Source organism: Lissotriton vulgaris, chromosome 1_1, assembly GCF_964263255.1.
Source record: "Lissotriton vulgaris chromosome 1_1, aLisVul1.2, whole genome shotgun sequence".
NCBI lineage: Eukaryota > Metazoa > Chordata > Amphibia > Caudata > Salamandridae > Lissotriton > Lissotriton vulgaris.
In genome coordinates this window covers 141,578,103-141,602,058 of record NC_141685.1, presented here as the reverse complement: position 1 = coordinate 141,602,058, position 23,956 = coordinate 141,578,103, and the positions used below count along the sequence as shown (strand labels likewise).

The following is a 23,956-nucleotide window of genomic DNA, read 5'->3' as shown; positions in this document are numbered from 1 at the left end:
TCTTATGATATGTAAAATAAAACACAACACACCTGGAGGCCAACACATCTATTATAAATTTAATGCAAAAATAGCCAAAGGCCAAGCAAACTAACAAGTGACAATTGTCTTTGCAATGGACAAGAGCATCCACCCTAAAGCAAGTTGGAGTATATAATGCTAATGCTACTCAATGCATTTTTATACACTTCACCTAATACAAGTCAATGAAACATGAACACGTGATAGAAACAGTTACTAAAACAACACTAATGAGTAGGAGGCAGGATCTTTTCTCAAGAGGAATGTGCGGAGTCTGTGAGGTGCAGATCAAAGATACACAGACAAGCTGCAGAATTCACTGTTTCTGGAAATAACACTTCTGTTTGTCAATATTCAATTTACGACAAGGTGCAGGAAAGTGTGGAGATGGACATCACTAAATAAAACGGTTCTGGGCCTAATAGAATCATGTAACTTTGCAGGCATATTAAGGCGAACAGTCACATCAAATTAATATAAGAATATTGTAATTTGGGTATGTAATATATCAATGCACGTTGTGGCATTCATGTGTAACCAATTATCGGTGTTAAAGAAACCAGTATATCCAGGTATGCTTTCTCAATTCCTTCTTCCGAGAGGCCACCACTGCTGCTAGCCAGCTGTATTCAGCAGTGCCACCTGTGACCTGGAATCCTGCATTTAATCAATACCAAAGGTCGTCAATGCTTCTAGCCAACTCCGGTCACTGGTGCCACTCGCACCCCACCACCCTTGGGCCTGTTATTCTTTTAGCCAGCTCCAGTCAGTAGTGGCCCCTTGGACCTGTATGTAAGCCTACTAGCCAGCTCCTGTTAGTACTGGCCCCTGGGACCTGTTATCATCCTAGCCAACTTGAGTCATTAGTAGCACCTTGGGACTAGTGATCATACTAACCAGCTGAGACCTAGTATCCTGCTAAGTAACTCCAGTCAGTAGTGACCCCTGTACCTTACATCCTGCTAATCTACAAAACCAGAGGTCAACTCTACTGCCAACCAGTTCCAGTCAATATTGACATGCATTGTTAGCCTGCTTGTCATGAATACCAGAGGCCAGCATTGTTGCTAACCAGTATTGGCTCCCTGAGACCTATTATCCTGCTAAGTAACTCCAGTCAGTAGTGACCCCTGTACCTTAATTCCTGCTAATATTCAAAACCAGAGGTTAACTTTACTGCCAACCAGTTCCAGTGAATATTGACATGTATTGTTACCCTGCTTGTAATGAATAACAGAAGCCAGCGTTGTTGCTAGCCAGCTTCAGTCACCATTGGCCCGTCACATATTATCCTCAATAGGATCAACGCCCAAGGCCTGTGCAGCTGCTAACCTGCTCTAGTCAGCAGTGACTTCCCGGACCTGTTATTCTGCATATAATCAGCATGTCTTCAGACCTAAATACACTCACCCCACATCCTTACTGTATAATAGCAATTATTTACTTACATCATACAGTAGGTACCACACTATATCACACGATCCCAAAAACAAAGAAAATAAAAAAACGCCTAAGCCTTCAGTACTCCACCTTGTCAAAAATGACCAAATCACACCAAGCACTATAGCCTGCCACATCACATGGCACACTCAGCCACAACATGACGATACCACAGCAGGGATTTGGGGCCATTAATCCTCTGTTCTAGGCATGTATGCTGTAGATGCACATGCTTTGCATACTCCTGCCATCTGGTGTTGGGTCCGGATGTTTGCAAGTTGTTTATCTTAGAAGAAGTCTTTCCAGTCACGAGGTAAGGTGACCATCTTTCGGTGATAGTGCACATGGGCATTGACTCCATTGTTAGATTGTTTTTTACCCCAAACGGGTTCGAGTGCATATTGCTGCACTCCGAAACCGCTCTTCGGGTTCCCCTCAGTGCGCAGTCCACTCTACCCTCAACTGTATTGTTTCAGTACACATTTCCCTGTTCTCCTCGTTTCAAATAGTTTGGAAAACTCTCCATTTTTGATAGAAAACCTTGTGGGCAATGGTCGGGCCTTGCTGCGTAGGGCCAGCCATCTCAAATGGAACGGCCTCCATTCTATTTCTGTCCTGAGTGCCACACCAAGTTCCCTCCACCGACGTACATCAAGTTTGTAACTTGTTCCTCTCTCCGGAGCACAAGAAGGAAGACTGCGACCCTTGTAAGTCGTTTTGGTCCAAGAGAACTCTACCCGATCATCAGGCTCGATGACAAGAGAAAGAAACTCAGATAGTGATTTGGCAAAAACCTTGTTTTAAACTTGTGTGGTGTCACTTATTTACTTGAATTGTGATCCTTACTGTACCCTCCACAACAGTAAAAGCCTCTTGAAGCACACAGCGGTGCATACGCTGTAGCGCTTTTTACTTTGCTAAAGCGGCCGCCATTAGACCAGGCGCGCTCGCCGACCACGCCCTCTAGAGGCCACGCCCCCATTTTCCCGCCTACTTAAACGCTGATCGTCAGCGCAACGTTTACATCCCTGACCCAGTCCTGAGGCGGAAGCCGGGAGCTGGAGGTACGCATCAAACCTTGGCAAAAACCTTGTTTTAAACTTGTGTGGTGTCACTTATTTACTTGAATTGTGATCCTTACTGTACCCTCCACAACAGTAAAAGCCTCTTGAAGCACACAGCGGTGCATACGCTGTAGCGCTTTTTACTTTGCTAAAGCGGTCGCCATTAGACCAGGCGCGCTCGCCGACCACGCCCACTAGAGGCCACGCCCCCATTTTCCCGCCTACTTAAATGCTGATCGTCAGCGCAACGTTTACATCCCTGACCCAGTCCTGAGGCGGAAGCCGGGAGCTGGAGGTACGCATCAAACCTTGGCAAAAACCTTGTTTTAAACTTGTGTGGTGTCACTTATTTACTTGAATTGTGATCCTTACTGTACCCTCCACAACAGTAAAAGCCTCTTGAAGCACACAGCGGTGCATACGCTGTAGCGCTTTTTACTTTGCTAAAGCGGCCGCCATTAGACCAGGCGCGCTCGCCGACCACGCCCACTAGAGGCCACGCCCCCTCCACCTAGAAATGTGCATGCACAGGAAGCGCAGCGGACGAGCGCAGCGGGAGCGCCTAAGGCAAGCCCGTCTGCGCCTGTCCGCGCACGACCGGGCCTAGGGCCAGCCCCCATGCCGGAACCTACCACCAATAGGAGATATTACTCACGTCGAGATCTCCTCAGCCTCAGACCTTCGAAAAATATCACCTGTCATGCAATACACGACCCAAACGTCCCCTTCACTAGCTGTAACATCTGCAAACCTGGAAACCTACTCCTTCCCAGGATGGCCGCCCCACTCCCAGGCCTCAAATTAGCGACACTCAACTGCAGATCGCTTCCCAAGCACGCCCTACTCATAAACCATCTGATTGTCGATCACGATCTGGATATACTCTTCCTAACCGAAACTTGGATCACCGGTCATTCCAACTCCGACATAGTCTCGGCCCTTCCCCCGGGCTTTCTCATCATGTCCCAACCCCGCCCTCTGGGTCGAGGTGGTGGAATAGCCATCATCTACCGAGACTACTTCACCTGCCGATCTACTGAGATTCAGAACCAGGAGTCGGAGAGCTGTCTGTTCACGCTGACGCTCTCACCATCCTACTCCCTGTCAGGCCTTCTGGTCTACCGGCCCCCTGGACACCTCAGCCCCTTCTCCGCCGCTTTCTTAGAAACCGTTTCATCCCTGGCCCACTTAACATCTAACTTCTTGATTACAGATGACCTTAACATCCATTTCGATGATCTATTAGACACAGGGCCATCTGACTTAATCTGTGAACTTGGCGCCCTTGGCTTCTCCCTGGCTAACTCAGGAGCCACGCATTCGAAAGGACATCTGCTCGACCCTGTATTCTCGAACATCCCTTCCCTCCAGTTCACCAATTCCCTCCCCCTCCCGTGGACGGACCACTTCTTGGTCTCGGCCCATCTCCCAGGGTCCTTTAAGAAACCCCATAATCCCCCAATTTACACCAAGGACAGATCTTGGGCCAGACTTTCGATGGAAAACTGGGCCTTGGCTCTTGACGCTACCACCCCCAGTCTTGCAGCCGACCCCGCCTTGGCAGACACCCAGTTCAGAGACTGGATTTCCTCCTCCCTCGACAGCCTCATCCCCATCAAAAATCGAGAGGTTAAAAATAAGACCAAGGGCCATGCACCTTGGTATAATTCCGAACTCAGAGCGCTCCGTAAAGAGTGCAAGAAGGCCGAGAGAGTATGGAGGAAAGATTGGCTCCATAGTAACAAGGACATATATCACAATGCGGTAAGACGATACAAAACAGCCTTGAAATTAGCTAAATCAACGTTTTATGACAACAGAATAAAAACCGCGACTAACTCATCCAAAGAATCTTATCAGATAGTCAAAGAATTATTAAACATCCCAACAGCACCCCCCCCTCACTCCCCCCCCCCAGACAGAAGTAAGGATCTGGCTAACTACTTCGATTCGAAAATCCTGCGGATACTGGACTCCCTTCCTACCGTCAGCCCCCCTCCCATCACGGATATAGCGAACGGCAACAATAGCCCACAGCTGGACACCTTCAGAGCAGTTTCCCTCACCGAGGTGATGTCCACGCTAGAGAAAATGAAAAGCGGTTCCCCCCTTGACCCAGCCCCGGTCAGATTCCTAAAAAAGGTGTCTCCCATCATAGCCCCCATCATCATGGACCTTATCAACTCTTCCCTCGCTGGAGGAACGGTGCCCCCCAATTGGAAGAACGCAGTTGTTAAGGCCCTGCTGAAAAAACCCCAACTTAACCCGGACGACATGTCTAATTACAGACCGATCTCACTGCTCCCATGTATCAGTAAGATGGCTGAAAAGCTAGTTAACTCGCAACTGTCCCAATTTCTTGAGACAAACAATATCCTGCGCCAATCCCAAACTGGGTTTCGACCCGGCCATGGCACGGACACCGCCCTCCTCTCTGTCATCGAGGAGGCAAGGTGTATCCTAGACTCAGGGGGATCAGTGGCAGTGATCCTCCTGGACCTTAGCGCCGCCTTTGATACGGTGGATCACCGTGTCCTATTACATCGCCTGGCCAAGGCAGGAATTGTGGGTACGGCGCGAGCGTGGATCGAATCCTTTCTCTCCTATCGATCCTTTCAGGTGTGGGACGGCAACTCCCGGTCAGAACCTCTTCCACTGAAGAATGGAGTTCCCCAGGGGTCGTCGCTCAGCCCCACCCTGTTTAATGTATATATGGCCCCCCTGGAAGACGTAGTGGCCCCCTACGGTATAAAAATAATTAACTACGCTGACGACACCCAACTAGTCGTCTCCATGTCCCACCTGGATAACCACCCTGACAGCTTGCTGCATTGTCTCCAGGACATCCATACCTGGATGTGTGACTCGGCCTTGAAGCTGAACGGTGCAAAGACCGAGATCATGCTCCTGGGCAACAAATGGACGTCCTTTCCACCATCATCTTGGCCTGACACCTTCGGCGAAATCCCCTCTCCTAAAAATGAGATCAAAACACTAGGAGTATGGTTGGAACCTGACCTAACCATGAAAACGCAGGCGGCCAAGACAGCAGGCACCTGCTTCGGTCTCCTGCGTTCCGTGCGCAAGATCCTACCTCTTCTTCCCCTCCCATCCAGGAAATTGCTGGTCCAGGGTCTTGTCTTGGCCCGGCTCGATTACAGCAACGCCATCTATCTTGGGGCCCCTGAGTACACCCTGGCCAAACTCCAACGCACCCAGAATGTGGCGGCCAGGCTCATTATGAACCTCCCCCCTAGAGTTTCAGCAAAGCCTGCCCTCAAAGCCCTACACTGGCTCCCTGTTCGCCAGAGAGTAGAGTTCAAGGCCCTCTGCACCACCCACAAGCTCATCAATGGAGCTGGTCCAGCCGCGCTAAAAAATATGGTTACTCCATACAAAGCCTCCAGACCCCTTCGCTCTGACGCCGAACATCTTGCCACGGTTCCCAAATTCAGGAAGGCCCGCACCGGCGGTCGTCGCTTTTCGGTCAAAGCCTCCACAGCATGGAACTCACTCCCTCTCAGTCTACGTCTGGAACCCTCCCTCACTGCGTTCCGCAGGAAACTTAAAACCCTCTTGTTCCCCAAATAATTCACTCCCTCTCCCCCTCCTCTGGATCTTCTCAGGTTTATAGCGCGGGGATGCCTACGGGTCACCAGGCGCTCTAGAAATCGCAAAATAAATAAATAAATAAATAAATTAGAATCGTGATTTAAAAAGAGTGTGGGCTACTCATCAGACAATAATTTTATTGAGAAGGTAGCTTTAACTCTAGTAAAAACAGTGAAAAAACAATGGACTAGTGATTGGTTGGGTTAGCTTGAACCAATAAGTCCTCACAAAGGTGACAAATAAACAAAGATGGTCAACATGTTTCTGCTAAGGAGCCCAGAGTCAGCTCAGCATTCGTCAGGACCAAAACACTCATTCATACTCCTTGGTGGGCACTCACTAAGGTGTCCTAACCTAAGGTGTAGAAAAAGAAAAAACTAATACAACCTGGTGACTGTAAGGGTTCCTAAGATGGATGAATCTCCATGGGGTCTCGCCTCATTAAGGGAGACTAAAATTCTGAAAAATAAAAGAAACAAACAAATCTGTTTTGCTACTAATTGTACTAGACTTAATATAGTTCAGTTTATCTAAGCCAACGTGCACAAGATTTACCAGTTAATAAAATTACCACAGAAAATTGTACTGTAGAAAATACAGGGCACAGTGCCCGAGAGAAGGCCATCTCATGTTATGAGTTCCCAGACAAGTATTTACTCGTTATTTAACCAATATCAGAGAAAACACGCAAATAATATTATATCTGCATGTTTTAAGGGTAGATACTATATTAATGAAAGTGCTCGTCAAAAACGACCAAAGGTCGGGATTGTGAAATTGCAAAAACGCCCTTTAAATAAAGCGCAATCAGAAGTCATATCGAGACAGGGAGGTAAAACTCACTTTCAAAAGTCCGCTGTCGAACATCATGGGCTGGCGGAGGGGGGAAACCTTCACGCTCGGTCAATCTGTCAGCATAACATAATGGTATTAAAAGCCGGTTCTGCTGGCGTGTGTTTTTAGAGTTGCGGGGGTTTTTTTATGTGGTGAATGGAGTGTAAACCTAAGACCTACTTGCTCCGATGTGACTCCCCGCCGGTAGACCTGTTCAGACCACAACCACCGCCCGCAACAACCGAGGGGCAATGCGGTCGCGGATTTGTTTTTGTTGGAAAACGCGGAAGTTCGGGAAGGGCGCGGCTCGCGTTGTCAGCGGTCACGTGTTCCTATGACTACTCATATCACTTAAAGGGACCTCGCTGTTTCTTAGTTCGTTGTGCCGTGTTCCCAAATTATCGGCATAGCAAAACGAAGAGATCCCATCATTTTGGAAAAATGCTATGTATCATTGACACTACGTTTATAAAGATGGCATATTACACTAATATGATCACGAAATATAGGGAAGTCAGGACACATCCAGGGAGTAATAATTTTAATTTAGGATGGCAAAACAATTAGGCCAAACTCATTGCGGGCATGTTTAAAGGGGATAAGTGTAATCTGGGTACAATTCACCTTATTGCTCGCATCCCCCTCACTCCATGCCTGGAAGGACATACTGAGTGCCATCTGCCTGATTGGTTTTAATATCTAGATTAGGAGCTCCCTATGGAATGGTGCGCGCTTAAGTACTCTCACTACAAACCAATGCCATACTCTGGCCGTTTGTCGCACAATATATGGATTATCTCTTGGTGTTGCTGATTCCTCCATTAACAGCTCCGGAAGACAACCAGCATCCACCATTCCCGCCGAGAGCCGAATTTCCCAACTAGGGACTGTGTTGAGCCATCGAGCTGCGTGTTGAAAATGAACGGCATAATATTAGGGGTCCAAATCCCCCGCTGCATACGTCCTGGTCAGTGTGGCCAAAGCCACTCTGCTATGTGTAATGGCCTTGTTGAAAGATTTAACAAGACAATGAAGGGCATGATCGGTGGACTTCCTGAAAAACTCAAAAGAAGAAGGGATGTCTTACTTCCCTGCCTGCTTTTTGCCTATTGGGAAGGGCCACAGAAAGGAGTAGGGTCCTCCTTATCTTAACTTCTGTTTGGGTTTCCTGTCGGTACCACTGTGCCTTGTGAAAGAGGGATTGGAGAAACTTCTCGTTGAACCTTAGCAGATATAGTGGACTATGTGTTTGGCTTTTGCTCCAGGATGTATGAGTACGTGGAAATAGCAAGCAAAAACGTCGAGGCCAGCCTAGCTCCAGAAGCTCTGGTAATGCCAAAAGGCTGCTATGGTTGAGTTCCAGCCAGGGCAGATGGTGTGGGTTTTGGGGCCTGTGACTCCTAGGGCTCTGCAAGGTAAGTGGAGTGGACCCTACCCTATCCTAGAACGAAAACTGGTGGTCACCTACCTGGTAGACCCTGGCTCAGACAGGAACCATAAGAGGGTCGTCCATCTCAACCGCCTTACACCCTACTATGACATGGCAGATGTGACCATGCTCATGGTTACAGATGAGGATCGGGAAGCAAAGAGTGAACCTGCCCCTGACCTGTCCAGCAATCAAAAGATGGGTCAGTGGAAGGTGTGGTCTTGTCAGACACCCTACCTGCCCATCAGGAGACTGATTGCAGGCAAGTCCTAAATCAGTTTGCTGAGCTCTTCTTTTTGACCTGTCGCCAGACTAGCTGGTGTATCCATGCTGTAGACGCTGATGAAAGGCTACCTTTCGAGAATAAAACATACAGGCCGACCGAACATGTGAAAGAGAGCATCAAAGCTGAAGTAAGCATGATGCTGGAATTGGGAGTTCTAAAGCCTTCTGAGAGCCCCTGGACCTGCCCAGTTGTCTTAATCCCCAAGCCTCATAGCCAGGATGGTAAGAAAGAAATGAGGTTTTGTGTGGACTATTGGGGCGTGAATGCTGTGACCAAAAGCGATGCATACCAAATTCCATGGGCAGATTAACTTATTGACACGTTGGGAGCAGCCAAGTATCTGAGTATGTTTGATCTCACATCAGAGTACTGGCATATAGGTCTGACGACTCCAGGAGCAAAATAAATATCTGCATTTTCAACCCCAGATGGGTATTATCAGTTCACTGTATTGCCCTTTGGTTTGAAAAATGCATCTGCCACTTTTCAAAGGTTGGTGAACTAAGCCCTTGCTGGGTTGGAATCCTTGAATGCAGCATTTCTACACACTATTGCTGTCTTTAGCTCCACCTGGCAGGATCACCTGAACCACCTTAGGAAAGTACTGTGGGCTCTGAGAAGTGCAGGCCTCGTTATCAAGGCATTCAAGTGTCAGATAGGGCAGGGAAAGTTTGCATACCTGGGTCACCTTGTTAGTGGAGGCCAGGTTCAACCCTTACACCCCAAGATCTAGACGATTCTGGACTGGGTGGCTCCAACTACCCAGACTCAAGTGAGAGCCTTCCTTGGCTTCCCTGGTACTGTAGGAGGTTTGTGAGGGATTATGGCACCATTGTGGCACCCCTCACAGACTGACTTCCAAAAGAATGCCACAAATAGTGAACTGGACTGTGAGCTGTCTAATAAAGACTTATAAAGCGCGCGCACACCACAAGGTTTCATGGTGCTGCGGACAAGGGAGTCCTGCCGCTAAGTATTTCATTCATAAGCCTGGCGAAAAAACCAGGTCTTTAATAGTTTCCAAAATTGAGGATATGATATCATCGATCTAATGTCCCGAGGGAGAGAATTCCAAAATTGAGGGGCCAGGACCGCAAATCGTATTCCCCGCGATTTCTAGCATTTAAAGGATGGAGTAGCTAGGGGATTCAAATGGGAAGACCTAAGATCCTGAATGTGGATATATTTCTGGACCCGAGTAGAAACAGACAATGGGCAGTTGCCATGGAGCGCTTTAAAGAGGAGGCATCCCAACTTGAATGCACTGCGTTCGACTACCAGAAGCCAATGTAACTTTTTCATAAGAGGGGTGACATACTGCATTCTTGGCTGGCGATAGATTACTCTAGCAGCCTGGTTTGGCACTAGTTGCAGTCTTTTCGATTGATATGCCGGAATGCCAAAGTAAAGAGTTAGTGTAGTCAATGTGAGAGATAACTAAGGCTAAAGCAACTTGGGTAAGAGCTTCAGTAGTGAGAAATCTGTTGTTCTCCAGTAATGGGGTAATTTTCATAGATTCACATGCTTGAATCATTCCCCGTCATCGACGTGAGATCCCCACGGTACATAGAATAGCAGTATAGCAACAGCATAGCTAAAGCACAGCTAAAAGAGCAATAGGAAGTATTGTAACATGGACGTTAATAGGAAAAAAACGTGTCACTTTACTAACTTGTCCAAGTCCTTAGATATGGTACAAACTCCAGCCAATCAGGCGACCGCACCCTCTGGAATCTTCTCCTCAGAGGCTCAGGCTCTCAGATGTTCTACCGCACGTCGTGTGAAGGGAGTCTCCCTGAGCGCTGCTCAGTCCCTCTACCTTTTCTCTTCAGAAACCCGTCTTCACTGCTTTGTCTACTAGAAAGAGGTCACTCATCAGACACTGAGTCTTGTGGGAAACTCCGGCTTTATTCCAAAGACCCCCACAAAAAATGTATCTACTGCCTCCACCCTGAACATCAGGTGAGAGATTGTAAAATCTGCTGGACTTTTCTTCAAAAGACTTTAAGAGACAGAGAGGGAAGTCTACTTCTGTGGTTACAGAAACTCAAGACCACGGATAATCCCTTATCAGATGTTGAGAGTGACTCCTCTCTCAGGACTGTCATCTCTAAGAAGGGGCTAGTGACTGGGGGTTTGGTATCTGCTAATCAATCAATTAATCAAAGACATTTATATCGCGCACTACTCACCCGGAGGGTCTCAAGGCGCTTGGGGAGGGGGGGTCCGCTATTGCTCGAACAGCCAGGTCTTGAGCAGCTTCCTGAAGGCGATGTGGTCTTGGGTCAGGCGGAGGGGGTCGGGAGGGAGTTCCAGGTCTTGGCGGCCAGGTAGGAGAAGGACCTTCCTCCTGTTGTGGCTCTTTGGTTGCGGGGGACGGCGGCCAGGGCGTGGCTGGTCGATCGGAGCTGGCGTGTGGGAGTGTAGAAGTTGATGCGGTTGTTGAGGTATCTCGGGCCACTCGGCTACGTCTTGCATCCCTTCGTGAAGGTTGGTTGTGGCGGTGGTGGGGTCGTTGGTGAGGGAGAGGATCAGCTGTGTGTCGTCGGCGTAGGAGATGATGTTGAGGTTGTGTTGGCGTGCGATGGCCGCAAGGGGGCTCATGTAGATATTGAAGAGGGTGGGGCTGAGCGAGGAGCCCTGAGGAACGCCGCAGATGACTTCGGTGGCCTCTGACCTGAACGGGGGTAGGCGGACTCTCTGTGTCCTTCCGGCGAGGAAGGAGATGATCCATTCTAGTGCCTTCTCCTGGATTCCGACGTTGCTGAGGCGCTGCACTAGGGTGTGGTGACAGACAGTGTTGAATGCTGCGGAGAGGTCTAGGAGGATGAGGGCCGCTGTTTCTCCGTTGTCGAGCAGGGCTCGGATGTCATCGGTGGCAGCAATGAGGGCGGTCTCGGTGCTGTGGTTGGCCCTGAAGCCCGACTGTGAGGGGTCGAGGGATCCATTTGTCTCGAGGAAGGCGGCCAGTTGCTTGTTGACGGTCTTCTCGATGACTTTGGCTGGAAATGGGAGGAGCGAGATTGGGCGGTAGTTTTTGAGTTCGGTGGGGTCCGCTGTTGGTTTCTTTAGTAGAGCGCTGAGTTCGGCGTGCTTCCAGCTCTCAGGGAAGGTGGCGGTGTCGAAGGAGGTGTTGATGATGTCCCGCAGGTGGGGTGCGATGACGGCGTCAGCCTTGTTGAAGACGTGGTGAGGGCAGGGGTCGGTGGGGGATCCGGAGTGGATGGAGTTCATCGTGCGGATGGTGTCTTCGGTGCTGATCGGGGTCCAGGCGCTGAGGGTGGTGGTCGGGGGCGTTGGTGCGGTCGTGGGGAGCGTTGTTTGTGTGCTGAAGCTGTTGTGTATGTTAGCGATCTTGTTGTGGAAGTAGGAGGCGAGGGAGTTGCAGAGGTCCTACGATGGTGTGATGTCGTTGTTTCCGGCGTTGGGGTTGGAGAGCTCTTTCACGATGTTGAAGAGTTCCTTGCTGTTGTGTGCGTTGTTGTCCAGCCGCTCCTTGAATGCTGTTTTCTTGGTGGCGTGGATCAGTTGATGGTGCTTTCGGGTGGCGAGCTTGAGGGTGGTCATGTTGTCCGGTGTTGGGTCTCTTCTCCAGGCTCTCTCGAGGGCTCGGCAGATCTTCTTGGAGCTCTTGAGTTCGTCGTTGAACCATGGGGCCTTCTTGCTGCCGGGTCTGCTGGGCGGAGTCCTCAGTGGGGCGAGGTCGTCTGCGCAGATGCTGATCCACTTCGTTAGGTTGTTGGCGGCCTGGCTGGGGTTCGCTGAGCTGGCGGGAGGATGCTGGCTCAGGGATGCGGCGAGTTGGTCGGCCGTGATCTTGTTCCAGCTTCTTCATGCAACCTGTTGCTGGTGGTGGTGGATCGTGGTTCTTCTGAAGCTGAAGTGCTCGCAGCTGTGGTCCGTGCAGTGGAGTCCGGTGGCGTGGCTGAAGGCGATATCCTTGCTGGATGAGAAGACGGCGTCGAGTATGTGTCTGGCGTAGTGGGTGGGGTTGGCCGCCAGCTGCTTGAGTCCGAGGTTGTCGAGGTTGTCGAGCAGGGTGGTGGTGTTGCGGTCGTTGTTGTTCTCCAGGTGGAAGTTGAGGTCCCCGAGGAGGATGTAGTCAGCGGAGGGGAGGGCCTGCGGGCTTGTCAGGGTGTCGTCGGTGTTGGTCGTGATGCGGATGGTGTTCCTGTGGATGATGGCGATACCTCCTCCCATCTGGTTGGCGCGGTCTCTCCGGGTGATCTTGTAGCCCTCCGGGATGGCGATGGCGATGGCGATGGCGATGTCAGGCGCTGAGGAGGCGTTCATCCAGGTTTCCGTGAGGAAGGCAACGTCTGGCGATGTGGTGTCGAGGAGGTTCCAGAGTTCGATGGCGTGTCTGTGGACAGAGCGGTTGTTGAGCAGGATGCACTTCAGGTGGTTGCTGCTGGTGTTCGGTTTGGTGGGTGCTGGTGTAGTGCAGGTCCGGATGCAGGTGAACTTGCAGGAGTGACAGCTGAAGGGTCCGTGGGTGCGTCTCGGGGTGGCTCGGTAGCATCCTGGGATTCGGCCGGTGTTGTGTGCGTTGAGGGTGGCGGCGTCGTACGCCCGGTGGGTGGGCTGGGGTCTGCGGGGGACAGGGGACCTGGCGCTGGGTTCGGTCCAGGCGCGGACGGGCTCAGACGGGCTTACCTTTGGCGCGCCTTCGGCGCACAATCGGCGCGCCCGCTGCGCGTACGCCCGGTCGCCATTTATGGCGAAGTGGGAGGGAGGGAGGAGCTGGGAGGCGGGAGCGGGGAGGGTACAGAAGAAAAGGGGGCGTGGCCGTGAGCACGGCGGCGGGAAGCGGGGAGCGGGGCGGGGGGCACAAGGGGAGACAACAACACGGAGGAAAAGTGCAAAATCACAGGGGCACAAGGGCAAATAACAGCACGGAGGAAAATAGCACAAAGTCAGAAGCTCAGGGGGATACAGGAAACAGTGTTACACGGGAGGAAAAACAAGTTTAGCACAAGGTAGACAATGCGATCCCGCTAGGGCAGCGGGGGGCGGGGTCGTGGCTGCAGGCTCAGCGAGGCTGAGTGCAGCAGCGGGAAGGAGGGGCACACACAGCAGCTGGTGGTCGTGCGGTGCGGGGGTGTCCTGGGAGCAGGTCACACTCACCTGCGCCGCACGGTCGCCATTTATGGCCAAGTGGGAGGGAGGGAGGAGCTGGGAGGCGGGAGTGGGGAGGGTACAGAAGAAAAGGGGGCGTGGCCGCGAGCACGGCGGCGGGAAGCGGGGAGCGGGGCGGGGGGGCACAGGGGCACAAGGGGAGACAACAACACCTAGGAAAAGTACAAAATCACAGGGGCACAAGGGCAAATAACAGCACGGAGGAAAATAGCACAAAGTCAGAAGCTCAGGGGGATACAAAAAACAGTGTTACACGGGAGGAAAAACAAGTTAAGCACAAGGTAGACAATGCGATCCCGCTAGGGCAGAAGGGGGCGGGGTCGTGGCTGCAGGCTCAGCGAGGCTGAGTGCAGCAGCGGGAAGGAGGGGCACACACAGCAGCTGGTGGCCGTGCGGTGCGGGGGTGTCCTGGGAGCTAAGGCTAAGGTGCTCAAGAAAGACCACACCTCTACTCATGAAGGCCAGACTTCTTCCCCAAAAAGGGCTCCTGCTCCTTCTAAGGGACTACTTATGACCTCTACGCCTCCGAGATTTGCCACTAAGTCTCAGGCTTCTAAGTCTCTTCCTGAGTCAAATTTGCCTAAAAAATGGGTTCCTCGTCGACGAAGACTTCCGTCGCCACTGCTACAACGACGACTTCCACCTTCTCTTCTCCTCAACCTACAATGATTATTTAATTCGCGTCCTCTCCGTCGATGTTTGTCATGGTGTCGGTGAAGCCTCGCTTGTCTGCCACCTCCCTCACTTCGTGGTCAATGAAAAATAGTACTGTCATGGTGTCGGTGAAGCCTCGCTTGTCTGCCACCTCCCTCACTTCGTGGTCAATGAAAAATAGTACTGTCTCCGTCGGTCGTCGTTGGATGCCCCCTCGCCGACGAGACGGTCGATGGCTTTCAAGGCTCTACCTGCTTCGTCGACAGATGCCTCGTCGAAGGTTGCCTCGTCATTGATGGGTGCCCAAGTCGGCAGCTCTGGCTGCTGCACCACATCCTCTCCCCATAGCAAGTACATAGGCTGGACACTCGTCATTATGAGTTCGCAGCTCCATGATGGCTTCACTGAAATATGTGATGTTTGGCCCCAAGCATCTCAACATAATAAACTTGCACCGATTCCAGTGTAAATTTTTATTAAAAATTACACACATAGGGCCCGTTAGCGTGGTCCCCTGAAACCTACCAATCCTTAGTGTGGTAATTGACTGGCCTGAGCCTGCCTGCTACCACCAGAGTGTGTTCTGACCTCAGGGGAGAGTGCCTGCGCACTCTGAGACTGAGAACAATGCCTTTCCTGGGTGGAGGTGTTCACGTCTCCCCCTGCACAGGAAGAGACATCCGTGGTGGGGAGCCTCAAAGGTCTTGCCGCCTTTGTAAGGCAACCCCAGCCTCTCCTGTTTGAAGGAGCTGGTCTCCATCCTGTCCTCACCCCCTTTTTGGCAGCAGGACAGGTGGGAAACCTTTGATAGAAGAGGAGATGTGCCCCCCTCTGCCAACTATACCCCTCGGGTGATGGAGGCTAGGTCAAGTTCACTTTTCAGTGACCACCATCTTGAAGATGATGGGACTTATCCAGTTAGGGCTAGGACTGTGTCCTCCTCTCACAGAAGGTGGGCATGTTAGAGGGCGTTGACCCCCCAGGCAAAGGGCCCATTGGACACTACCTGTCACTCCCTTGTAACACCCTTAAATCTAGTTTTCAGGTGGCATCCCCAGACTCTGAACTTCAGTTCCTGATGAACTAAGAAGACCTGGCACTACCGATGTGCACCAGCAGAGAAGATTGCAGAGAACTACTGTACACAGGTGTTCCAGGACCTTTTGTCTAAAGTAAAATCTGTATCCCCTACGGACTGCTGCCCACCACACATCCTAAAAGAAGCCTTCACCGGCCTCCCAGGACCAGCCCTCTCTCTTCTGAATGAGTCCCCATTCTAGAGTTGTGTCACTAAGGCCTTTAAAGATGCAATTGTGGTTCCCCTTCTAAAGAAATCAGGGGCAGACCCCCAGATCCTGTTGAATTACCGCCCAATCTCTTTGCTCCTGTTCCTGTGGTGAAGTGCCTGTCCAATTTTATTGAACAGTCCAATTATATCGACTCACACCAAGCTGGCTTTCGGCCTGCCCACTCAATGGAGACCGTAATACTGGCGGTATTGGACTTGAGAGAGGGCTGACAGAGGTACTCCTCAGGCCCTGGTGCTGTTGGATCTCTCGCCCGCCTTTGACAGGGTCGACCATGGTACCGTGGACCGTGTCAAGGAGGCTGGCATTCAGGGCTCAGCCCTTAGTTAGATTAGCTCCTTTCTAGAGGATCGCTCCCAGTCAGTCTAGAGCGAGAGTCCACCATGAGCTGACCTCGTCTGGACTCCTCGACGTTACCTGCAGCCTCTGCAAGGAGACCCCCTCAACCTTAACGTGCTTTGGTATGCCTTTTCTGACACCAAAAGGCACCCTTGCAACCATCCGTCCTGGGCTTTGGAGAAGAGGACAAAGGGTGTTGCTACGTTCCCGAGAATCAAAACTTACCATGACAGCTTTTGGTTTCCTTCGACCGGCCTCCTGGCCCGAGCCTGCAGATCTTTTCCAACTTGGCCGGTCTTTGATGCTGTGTTGGCATCTTGCACCCTGTGTCCCTGTACCGCTGGTGGTGTGGTGTAGTCATGGTGCTGCCTTGGGCCATGTCCAGTGTTGGCCTCAACCCCCAGAGACTAGTTCCCCCAAGCCGCTGTTACTTACCTGTAAGCAGCCTCTGTCCGATTGCCCCAGTCCCCCTTAATTTGTATTGGGTTTCCAACCTTGAACTTGCACTTGCACCTGGGCGCCCCTGTGCCGCTAGTGGTGCACTGTTGGTTCTGAACTGAACCTTGTCCAATCCTAACTTTAACTTCCGAAGAATGGTCTTGTAAGGAGATGTTCCCTGTACGTATGTTGAATGTTTTCTTCACCCCATAGGTTAACATTACAAAGTCTGGAAAATGCACTAAATGTCCACTTTTTATATTGAACAGAATTTGTATTGCAAAACGTATTTATTCAAGATGAAATTCTGTGGTTCCGCAAAATAAATCTGACCAAGTGTCATTTTATGAATTGGTCTCAGATTTATTCATTGAGTGTGTGTCATTTATTACCACTGTGTGTACAACAATGTGCGTCATTTATTGCCACTGTGTGTACAACAAATGCTTAAAACAATCCCTCGTATACGTCTAACTGCTCCCCCACACTACCACAAAGAGCATTAGTATTATCTACTTTAGCCTCTGTTTACCTCTGGGGATCCGCTGGACTCTCTGTACGCTATACCTCTTTTTGAGCCGGCTCCCCACGCTCAAGTACTCGCACACACTCAGACATAGACAGACAGACACACACTCTCTCTGTCTCTCTCTCTCTATCTCTCTCACACATACCCACCCTACCTCACATAAGAAACATGTATTTAACTTCTAAATGACACCTTCAATTAGGACCATTAGTAAATAGGTTCATGCAGAATTCAATGGATCCTACTTATAAGGATATCTGTGCAGTCATCCCCGTGACAGGAAAGAAGAAATGCAAATGAATGAATAAAATGCTTTAGGAGGCTGAGCACTCTTTTATGTATTTATTTATTTTGACTTTTTTTTATTGATTTTAATGCAAAAACAAAAAGAAAAAAAAACCAACATGTCAGATACATACCTGAGAATTACAGTCGGCATACATAGTCATAATCAATACAGAAACCAACAACTGAATAGCATCCCCCAATTCCCACCCCCAGCCCGGGCCTAGTTCTGCATTGGTGACCACACATTAGCATGATTTGACCCATCTGGGTGGAGAAGTGTGGCTCACGGGTTAGAGGAGGCAGACCCTGAAGCAGAGGTCAGACCCGGGACCAGGGTTCAATTCCCGACGCGGCAGGGTCTTGAGCTCAAATGTCCACAGACTCGATAATTCTCGCTTCGGGGCCTACTCAAATCAGGGGTTCACACTCTGCAACTCTGGGCAATAGCTTGCTCAATCTCCACAACGGCCCCCGCAGCGGGATGCCTGGCTTTCACCTTGGGGGTGCCCAGTAGGGGCTATCTCACAGGGAAAATCTAGGACAGGTTCCCAAAGCAAGCGCCTTGATACCTGTAAGGTGATAAGTGCGCTATATAAGAAACCACACATACATACATACACATACATCTCGCTGGTGGATACGTATATCAGGACTAGAACACATCCTTGCCCTGTGGGCTTGCAGTTCAGTGGCTACAGTCTTTGACTGAAACAGTTCTCCCACCAGTCTGAAGGAGCATTGACCGCATCTTCAGTCTGCTCACTACGGGTCAACAAGTGTTCTCGTAACGGGGCCCAGATGTCTTTAGGTCGTGATCTCATTGGAAGTTCTTCTTCATAGAGGGACAATTGCGCCAGACAATACACCATATCAGTTAACCATTTGGCAGCTGCCGGGCCTCGCTTCCCATCCCACGTGAACAGAACCCTTCTCTTTGCCAGCAATATAGCAATTCTCACAAAGCGTCCCATCACATCCTGCACTGAAGGTACATATCCCAATAAGCAGAGCAGTGGGGTGCAGTCCAGCACTTGACCAGTCATCGTGTAAACCATCTCCAGCACCTCTATCCGGTATCTGTGCACACCCTGGCAGTGCCATGCTAAATGAACGAAATCTGCCTCCTCCTGTCCACATCGTCTGCAACAACTAGTATCGTCTGCAACAACTAGTATCTCTAAGTATCTCTAAGTCCTATCTTGTGTAAGCGTGCGGGTGTGTGGTATGTTTGATGGAGGAATTTAAGGTGTATAATGCGTAAATTACTATTAGCTGACAGCTTTCCCGTCAGACCACAAATCTGTCCCCACATTTCCAACGTGACCTGTGTATCTAAAACCCTGTTCCATCTTGCCAGACTCTTGTCTTCCGGGAGCACCAATTCTTCCTGCACCACCCGATAAAGTTTAGTGAGTAAATGTTTCCTAGAGGCTGCCGTCACAACCAATTGCAGCTACTTGGAAATGTAGTATAGTAATCCCTGACAGCTCTGCACAGACGATAGCAGGTATAAGTAAACAACGGTGTAGGATTGGATATAAAGCTCAAATCTTCCCCAATAATATATGTCCCATCTCTATAAAGATCACCCATCATCGAAATGCCTGCCTCTTTGAGTGCACGAAGCGCCCCGCGCTCTCGCGCAACCGATAGGGCACTATGCCCCTCAATAGGCATGTTAGGAGCATACAGAGGGAGTTTATGTGTCCTCCGGCCTATAGCTTGCCATGCAGAGACCGTGGCATCAATGGTATTTATTTCCGATTTGGGCGTCAATCTATGCACTTGTGTAATAATGCCATGCAAAGGTATCTCGCCGGCATCCCCCTCCTCAACTGGCACATGAGGAATAAAATCATGCGGCCGAAACCAAAAATATGCGTATTGGGCCAGTAGGTAGTATACGAAGAAGTCAGGAGCACAGAACCCCCCTGTATCAAAAGGCAATGTAAGTGTGGACCAGCCAATTCTGGGTGGCTTCGCACCCCACGCCAAGCGGAGCAATTGTGTTTGCACCGTTTTAAAAAATTGCTTGTTTAAGCGGATAGGAATATTACTGAACAGATACAGTAATTTAGGCAGTATCACCATTTTGATGACAGCTATGCGGTCCGCTAGTGATAAAGGTAACCCCACCCATCTATCAATTAGGTGTACCAGGTCAGTGTAAGCCCTCCCATAATTTTCGCGGACAACCGTCACGGGGTCACTATGGATCCAGATGCCCAGATATTTCACAGGATCCTCTGACCACAGCAAGGGATAGTCAACCTGGGGCGATTTAGTGGCAGGTGTGAGGGGAACCTTGACAGATTTCTCCCAATTAATGGTGAGACCAGAGTACAGCCCATAACGGACATATTCACGGATGACCTGCGATAGATATAGCTATGGTTCACGAATGTATAGAACCATGTCGTCTGCATACGCAGATATGCCCACTGGCCTATTATTAAAGTTCAAAGCCACCGCCCTGTGTGTTTGGCGAATTCTACAGGCAAGGGTTTCTAGCACGATGGCAAAAAGGAAAGGGGATAAGGGGCACCCCTGCCAAGTGCCCCCTTGTATAGTGAACGGAGCAGATGTGAAGCCACCCACTCGCACCCTTGCCAAGGAGACTGTATACACAATTTGAACCCACCGGACAAACACAGGGGGGAATCCCATCCTGTACAACATGGAAAGCATGTATTTCCATTCGATGGAGTCGAACGCCTTGGCTGCATCCAGTAGCACAGCCACAGCAGGCAACTCGGGGTTCAGCACATGGAACATGGCAAAAATCGTCCTGAGATTCCAAGACGTGGAGCGGTCCGGAATGAAGCCAGACTGGTCTGGTAAAACCAGTAGGGGCCTTAAAGGATGTATATTTTAGCGAGGACTATGGCGTCAATGTTAATCAAGGATAAGGGGCGATACGATTCGCACCGTGATGCGTCTTCATCTTTCTTCATCAGGGTGATAATAAGTGCCTGCCGGAGGGATGGAGGGAGATGGCCAACCTCATGCCCCTATACATAACAAAGAAGGGAGGTAGAGTACAACGTAGGATTCCTACTCCACGGGCACTGATAAATAAACAAGAAGAATCCTACTACCAGTGTGTAAAAAAGGAAAGGAGGGGGGAACACTCAGTGTTGTGTAAAATACCCCTCACACACCAACAGGCCCCTTGGTGTCATGCTTCATCATCGGGGTCTTCGCACCCCGCTAAGGGGATGCGGCACGCTACGACCTGCGACTACGCGGGAGCGTTGACAAATTAGACTATGTGTGGTGTGTGTTGAGTGTAAGTGAAGGGGAATAGATGTGAGTGGGAGGTGTAGTGAAAAATTAAAAAGTACCTGGCTAGTGGGTAAAATGAAAAAAACTTTATTTCGTACCCCTGGCTGGTGCTGTTAAAAAGTGTGCAAAAGAACGAGGTTTTTTTGTCTTAATTAGGGACAGAACCTCTGGTGTGCGTCGACATGTTTCGGTACTGGTGTACCTTCTTCAGGACGGGGCACAACTCCCAACCCTACTCACGTTTTTCTAAGGAAAATGGGTTTATTTTATTTTTTCTAAAAAGTGATAACACTCATTAAAGACGGCTACAATGTGCCTACAGCGGTTCTCTGGATCATGTAATTACATTAATCGACAAGCAAAAGACCTAAAAACTAAACTTATGCAAAGGCAGTACCCCACCAGAACCATCGAAAAAGCGATGAAACGCGCAAAGAACAATCACAGGGAGGCACTCATAGAAGAAAATCTCCAAGAAAAAGAAACAAATAAGAGGCCGATCTGTGTGACAACTTACTCTACCATATCAAACCAGGTATCAAAGGTCATCAATAAGCACTGGGGTATATTGAACTGTGGAGACCTAAGTTTTGAGAAACCGATGCATGCACATCGGAGGGGCAAAAACATAAAGGACATCGTGGTCCACACTAGACCACGGGAAAACCAGACGGCAAGACTCAATGTAACTGGTGTACAGGGTCATTTCCCATGTGGAGATTGCAGTTGCTGTCACCAAACCCAGAAAAGCAAAAACCTTACCTTCAGAAATGGCACAACATGGGAACAACGCCATTTTTCCAACTGCAATACGAAAAATGTGGTCTACATAATAATTTGCCCATGTGGATTGGAATATGTAGGCATGACCACTCGACCCGTCAAAATAAGGATAGGGGAACATAAAAGCAATATACGCTGCAAGAAAACAACAACCAAGATGGCATCACATTTTCTGTTGGTTGCAACAAGGGGGTTACTGGACTGTTCCTGAACGTGACTGAGGGAAAGATTAGTTGGCGTGACCAAAGGTGTGAATGTGACACCCAAGGGCATCCATTTTGTTGGATGGATTGGCCTCACACACCCCGAAGGATGTCATGCTTCATCATCGGCGGTTGCTCCTCGTCGGGGAGGCGGTGCAATCCCCGACGGGCTCACCTCAAAGAGGGGCTCTTTGGCGGAGATCTTTTTCCAACTGCCTTAAGGTGAGGTGCGGGTGTGTGGGCAGGGTGGTATGTGATAGTGATAAAGGGATATTAAAATGTAGCTAAGGGTACCGGAATGAACTTTATTCAGGGGGTCCCTCGCTGCAGTTAAAAACAGGGGGCTAGCTCACTAGGAGTCAACGAGTAAATTCAGGTGAACCTAGATGGGGCTAGTGGTGCAAAACGGTCGACATGTTTCTCGCAGTGGGCAGTAGTAACCCGCGATTCATCAGGACCTATAAAAGGTGATTAACCACATGCTAGTGTCATGTGTGGGTTTGTGTGTATATTACCTCTGTGAGAGTTGTCCTATGCCTAAGTATGGAAGGGAGATAAAACAACAATAGTTAAAACAATATGCAAAAAATGCAAAAATGGTCACGCCAATGGGGAAGAATAGTGAAAAGCGTGGCATGCTGTAGGTGTACTTGTGGTTCAAGTCACAATCAACACATGCCTGAGTGGTTAAGTATGCCACCTGTCTGTAGTATGGCGTACACAACAATCACAAAGTGGGTGAAGTGGGTATTTCTGTGAAGTGTGAGGAGGTTTTTTTAAAAAAAAATTTATATATACAAAGGAATCACATGCAGTAGCTAAGCAAACTCTATAGTGCAGCTGGGTTCATACCCTGTGAAGGTATCAGTAAGTAGCAGGGGGGGACACCCATTAAACCATGATGATTATAACATGAGCAAATTGCACACACCCTCCAACTTAAGGGATTCACAGTTCTAACAAACATTCCCATTATCCACTCACCTATTTATCAAGAACTAACTGCCACATGAGGGGTCGGCGGGATGAGGCATCAGGGATGAGTCATATAGTCAAGACTGGGTTTGGGATTTAAAACAAAACAACACAGCCAGGCGAGCATTAATGAACTAGCAGTGTCTACTACTGCGAGTGGCTCCCAGCCTAGAGCCCTTTCGTCCCGCTGGAGCACTCACCTCTAGTCTCCTGCGCCCCGGCTGCTTGACCTACCCTTCTCCGCCGAGCTCGAGTAGATGTGAGAGCTCGGCGGGAAGGGTTATTTACATTACTTGCAGCAAATCGCCACGGAGCGAGCGTCCCCGCCCATTTGCGGGTCACGTGGTTCATGCAGTTCGTGGGGCGGCCATTTTAAGCTAGTCAGTCTATGGCTTTCGTAAGACTGAGTTATGTGCCCGCGCGTCTATTAGCTGTTTATAGTGTGCATCAGGAGCCCCTTGTTCCGGGTATTGGAGCGTGTGGGATTTGGATGGTAAGCAGGTTAAAACTTGCTAATTTGTCGGCAATGTGTAGAGGTGGCCTCGCGCTACTAGAGAGTGTTTCGGCGGCCATGATAGGTGGTGTCACAGCGCAAAAGCCCCTGGGTGAGTCACGTGATTATCGTCGTTTAGCGGGGCGGACATCTTAAACTGGTGGATCTAACACATTAGATGGGTTTAATGTGCAGGCATCATTAGTATAATGTATCAGCCAGATATCAAGCCCCTGTGGTGCTGTGGCATACGTTTTATTCGTGATGTGGACAATGTAGGGGGCGGTGGGAGCCCTTATTAGAGTGCTGTTATTGCAGATATACTGTGCCAGATGTGCCCATAGGTCATTACAGATAGCATCCCAAAGCTGGATGTAGGGTTGCCTGGAGTGGTTTGCAACGGTGTATAAAATTCAGGTTGCAATGGCTCATAGCGAATGCCAAGGAATATCTTCATTGAGTCCCAGTCTGTCAGAGGATAGACGGTGGACCCATCTCTGTTCCTTCCTAAAAAGGACATTCTTTGGGCAATTGGGGCTAGACTCGATTATTACCCACTTGACAGAGTCCTCATCATGGCCTTGGTCTACATAATGTTTACACATCTTCGTGTGTGTCTTTTTGCAGCGGAAGTTTCTCCGATGTTCAATGATCCTAGTTTTGATAGGGCGGGTTGTCATTCCGACATATTGCAAACCGCAAGGACACGTGAGGAGGTAAACGCAGTGTGAGGTGTTGCAATTAGTATGGTGCCTCAGCTCCCATGTAAAGGTCTCAGAGAGCTGTATAGTTTTAGCTGTCCGAGTGTACCGGCAGACTCCACACATACCGCAGGGA

At 49.8% G+C, this 23,956-nt stretch overlaps 1 long non-coding RNA gene across 1 annotated transcript in view; it reads left to right on the top strand.

The window, feature by feature from the left end:
- The window catches only part of LOC147737818 (uncharacterized), a 60,197-nt gene that overhangs the window by 6,249 nt on the left and 29,992 nt on the right, over positions 1–23,956 (top strand). The window lies entirely within an intron of this gene.